This window comes from Sinocyclocheilus anshuiensis, unplaced genomic scaffold (assembly GCF_001515605.1).
Source record: "Sinocyclocheilus anshuiensis isolate Anshui unplaced genomic scaffold, SAMN03320099.WGS_v1.1 scaffold44, whole genome shotgun sequence".
Classification (NCBI taxonomy): domain Eukaryota; kingdom Metazoa; phylum Chordata; class Actinopteri; order Cypriniformes; family Cyprinidae; genus Sinocyclocheilus; species Sinocyclocheilus anshuiensis.
In genome coordinates this window covers 1,826,204-1,831,878 of record NW_015555746.1, presented here as the reverse complement: position 1 = coordinate 1,831,878, position 5,675 = coordinate 1,826,204, and positions in this window count along the sequence as shown.

Sequence of the window (5,675 nt, the reverse complement as noted above, 5' to 3'; positions counted from 1 at the left end):
GAGGGTGGGGTGTACAGAAACAGGTGTCCAAACAGGTGTCCATTTATGGTAGGAGGAGGGGGGTTTATGAGGGGCAATAAATCAAACTTCTTGACACTTAGGACCCTATACTCTCTCTCCAGTCAGATTAAATAATTTACACTGCAAATAACAATAATTACAACTGCAATAAATAATGTTATGAGATTTTAAATGCATTTATGAATATACAAATAAGAAATCTTGATGGGAAAAATGCATACTTTTCAACAAACTTCTCAACTAAACTACCAGTAAGTGGCGGTAAGTCACTGAATGAGTGAGTATTGAGTCATTCATTCAACTGATTGAGTGTGTTATCATGCTGGTATCTTAAGCGTGGATAGCTGACTCTTTTTCAATAAGTTTAAACTGATTTTTACTATTAAACATAAAACGTTGAATACTGATATTTGAAATGATTTAAAAAATGAAAAGATACTTTATATGTGAAATTAAAACCGCCAGTGGGTGGCAGCGAGTCACTGATAATGTTTTGCGCGAAATAGTGCAAAAACAGGCAATATGGTGTCTAAAACTTAAATATCTTAATAAAACTTCTAGTTTATTGAACTGTTGTAAAAAATAAATCTCACATGTGTATATGGTAATTTTTGGAGAAAAAAAGCACTCTTCATGTGAAATTGATTAACTATATGAAGTGGTATAAATATACACATTTTCTGCCCCCATGTCTTGAATTTGTGATCATTCTGAATGTATTTTAATAGACTGAATCGTGCCATAAAAGAGCGCACTGCAAATGCACACACACACAAGACTTCACGTAATGCGTGCACACTGTATGTGTTTTGAATGTTTTTTTGCGTCGTGAGAATATTGAGCAAAATAGCTCACTTGTCATGGTGTTACTTAACTATATCATGTTATGAATAAACTAAACATTTTGAATTTTTACCTCAGTGTGTTTCTTCTGAGTTTATGTGTGCTGTTACGCTCGTTTGTTCTGAAGTTTCTCACAAAGAGACAAACAGAGCGAGTCTTAGCGCGACCTTGATACCAGAAATATACTATCCATTATCAATTGCTGTTTACATTGAATGTAGGCTAATAAAATGAGAATAATCATTCTTCGATACTTTGCTGGGGTTTTTTTGTCACTTATGTTTTAATCAGGCTATCTGTCTGGTCAGGCAGTTCGACCTGTATTCTGCTACTGCGATTCTCTCAGTAACTAACTATCGCAGAGAAGAAAAAAATCTTCGGTCTGTCCAATGATTGTAAACAGCCATTTAGGTCCGTCAGACTGAAGATATTTTAGCGGTAATGTGACCAACAATATTTAAGACCCATAGAATCTGAATTTAAGACATTTTGAGATTTTTTAAGGCCTTATTAGGAAACCTTTATTTAAGACATTAAGACTTTTTAAGGACCCGCGGACACCCTGTTGTATTATGTAATGTAAGTGTAATGATATGCCATGACTTTTATCAGAATCATTAAATCAAAAACAGTTTTAATGGCTTTTGCTGTAATAAATCTCTCCAACAGGGGGCGATGTGAGCACACGTGAAACGTGTAATGAGTACATAAACCACACACTGACACTGATAAAACACTGAGAGTAATGCAGCAGACTTCAGCATAAAGTCTGTTAGCATAAAGTCTAGTCAGAGTCGGGCCAGTGCAGCACTGAAGAGGGGCATCTGAAATAATCAAAGGGGGTGATGACGCAAAGCAAAGTATTATAATATATAGTATCCACTTCCTATGTCGAAGTGATCCATTTACGCATTTGTCGGGCATAAACAATGCGGTCTTTACTCAATGCGCCTTGCAGAGCATTGAGTAATAATCTTACACAAAACAAAAACTTACCTAGACCAACATATTTGAACATTTGACTCAATATTCATGATATAAACACGTTTCATGAGACACAATTTCAGCAGGTTTACCATGAATCCAGACAAGTTACCATGATACCGCCACCAATATATCTGCTTTATAACACACTTATTTGGTGACAAACAATAACAACAGAGTGAAATAATCACTAATATGACCAATTATATATAGGCTACTCTAAAAAAAATCATACTTTTACAGTATTGATATGAAGGAATGTTCCATATTGATTTATTTTAACAGGTGTCTTACCTTTTTTACGCTAATGTAAATGTCCTTAAAATTAAAGGATAATGTCCTGGGACTCCTGGCTGAAAATTACCAGTACATTTTCTATTATTTTTCAGTGTAGCCCATAACTTGGGTCAGGGTTCCTCAAATCTTGCCCTGGAGGGCCAATGCGCTGCAGAGTTTAGCTCCAACCCTGATCAAACTCACCTACCTGTGATTTTCTAATGATCCTGAAGACATTGATTAGCATGCTCAGGTGTGTTTGATTAGGGTTAGAGCTAAACTCTGCAGGAAAGTGGATCTCGTGGGCCAGATTTGAGGATCCCTGGCGTAGGTTAATGTGACAAACGTGCAAATCAAAATGTGACTTTGTGAAACAGACGGTCCTTAACTAAAATGTTGCTATATTATTTTAATATTAATGCTCAAAAGCCAATACATGTATGATTTGTTTTAATAGTCTAATCTATTTCCTCTTTAAAATCCATTTTCACACGACTGTCTTGAGGGCAGGATAGTCCGGTTGAGCAGGCAATGGTTGAGTTTATTTTGTTATTGATTATTAGAGGCAGGTAAATCTGGACTCAATGATAACACAAATAATAACTGGCATCCCAAATAGCACAGCATGTCTAGTCTCCATGAATGATTTACATAATACATTTCCTTTAAAATATTGCAGATTTAGATTTCTGTCCAAAGTAATAGGCAATAAATAATAGTAGGTCCTTGTAAGATGACTTTGTGAACTGATAAAATTTGCCATGTCAGCCCAATAACATGCTTCTCAAGCATAAAAAGTCTTTTTTTGCACAAAACCGCCTCTGGTGTAACTTACAAAACACCAGTCACAAATGTGTTCATGTCATGCTGGAATTAGCAGAATTACAAGCTGAGTCAATTTTTAGCTGTACTATTCTGTACTTCTTAAAAAACATTTCAAAAACTGGACGTCAGAGAACATTTAGAAATAATGTTTTCATAACTTAATAGGAATGTTAGCAAAACAGTCTTAGAACATACTTTGATTAATTACTTTTGCTTCTCTGTTTTATGTCACTTTGAATAAAAGCGTCTGCTAAATGCTCAAATGTAAATGCCTGCCTATCTATCTAGCTTAGATCAGTTAGGCTGATTTAGTTGTAAATCATGCTTATCTGGAGCTTATCATGAGCAAATACAGCTGTGCCATCATGATTTAGAGATTTAATATCTGTACAGCTTCACTTGAAAGTTCAGAATATCAGGATTTCCTGCCACTGATCTGCTTAATTTATGTATATATAAGAAACGTTATACACTAATAAACTGGCAATATTGCTTTGATTCAGAATGTAGGCCTACTATTTATCAGCCAAACTGCTTGTATTTTTTTGGTGTCTACTGTGTAAACACTTTGTTCTTTGTCTAGGGATATTGTGCTGCTGCCATAAACCTTCATTTAAAAACCAAACTGACAATTATGTTTCAGCGAAGGTGGTGGTTGTTAAAATTATTTAAACAGTTTCAACCTTTATGACTTGTTATATAAAAAAAGACGTACATACAGAACAATCAGTGATTTAAAGGATGATATCAATTTAGATTTATACAATAGTTCCAGTTCTCTAATTTGATTAGTCAAGATGCTTTCCACAAGTGACAAAAATCTAAATATTAACCTAAATGAATCAACAAAGTAAAAGAACAGCAAGACTTTGGCAAACTTTTCTTTTCTTTCTTTCTTTCTCCATATCTATTGGCAAAATACCGTTACTGTGTAAGTTTCTTCCAGGATTGTGCAACAGAATTGGCTCACAGTGACCTCACATTTGATCACAGACGTCTCAAGCACACGCACACATAACGTGTTGTGGTAAAACATCAGTACCAGTTATGAGGCTAAAGGAGACTGTGGAGGCGTGGCTAGAGGGTATATTTGATAAAACAGAAAAGAGACATATGTACGCAGAAACAAATAGTACTAAAAAGGGAACAAAGTAGAGATAGCTATAAAAATCAAGGAGGAAACAGAACTAGAGAACAGAGTAAAGAATGAACACCACAGCTGTTGCAAGGTAAGCCACTGACAGCCAGAAATATATTTTTTCTTTAATGACTAATGAATTCTTTCTGTGCTTTATGAGTTTAACTGTGTTGTTAATTTTCTTCTAAACTATATTATATTTCATGTTATAGATAACTGCTGGTGAAAATTGCCCTCAAATACAAGTAGCATAAAATGGCCCTGCGTTTATATGTTTATATTTTGCAAATGTGCTGACGGACAGATTAAAGGGATAGCTGAAAAATCCGTCACCATTTAAAGTCCATATACAGTGGAATTGTTGTCCATATACAGTGGAAGTCTGTGGTAACCAAAACTGTGTGGTTCATAATATCTTCTTTTGTGCTCCACAAATGGAAGTCATACAGGTTTGGAGCAACCAAAGGTGGGAGTAAATGATGACAGAATTTTCATATGGGGGTGAACTATCCCTTTCCTTGTGAATTAAATTAAATTCAAAATTTAATTTTGATTTCACTCCCATGTAATGATATATAACTTAAATAACTGTACAATGTAAGCAGTATAACACACTAGAAAGATTCGTAGATAATCACAGTCACAGATGTAGTGAATAGTGATATTTAGACTAACTATGAAAGCATTACTCACCTTATTTTTCCTGTGACAGCGAAAAATAAGTAATTTTGTAATTACTTATTGTAAATTTGTACATTTTATATGCGTGTGCGAGGCTTTCGGTCTCATCCGCTTCCAGCTAATTTTAGCTGTACAAAACAGCTGGTTTTGCTGCTTGATATTGCAAAGTGGTGTGTCTTACCATATTATTTTAATATATTATCTTCATTATGAACACATGGTTTGTAGTACAAACAGGTTCACGGTTTACTGCACTTTCATCTCGCTATTTCCCTACAGTGGCTAATGAATTGAACAGGAATTATTGCACATTCACAGAAAACGGCTTACTTTTACATTGAAAAATAAAGTGGATAATTGCTTTTAAACAACAGCTCGCTAAACAAGACGATAGTGTTAAGTAACTTACATTTTCGTTTGGAATTTTTCCTCTTCTAAACGAAGCCAGCGCACATTTATCAGTGGCGCGTCTAGAGCTCAACACAAGTTGCTATTGTTGTTGCCTTTTGTTCCTGAATGAGTCGGTTGAACAAGTCATTGAAGATTTAATATTAAAGATTTGTCACTTGTCCTCACCTCGTTTTAAAAATCCCACCACTAATGCATAGACTAATAGTCAATGAAATTCAATGACTGGAACTTTTTTTATTTTTAATCAGTCTAACAAAATACACTCTATTGTCAGTAAAGTATTGTCATTTGTTTGTTTGTTTGTTTGTTAATAAGCAAATAAAAACAATTTTGTCATTTATATATATATATATATATATATATATATATATATATAATGCACAATATGTAAGATTTTTTCTTTAAAGTTGTCATATGATGCGATTTCAATTTTTCCTTTCTCTTTGGAGTGTTACAAGCTCTTGGTGCATAAAGAAGATCTGTAAAGTTGCAAAGA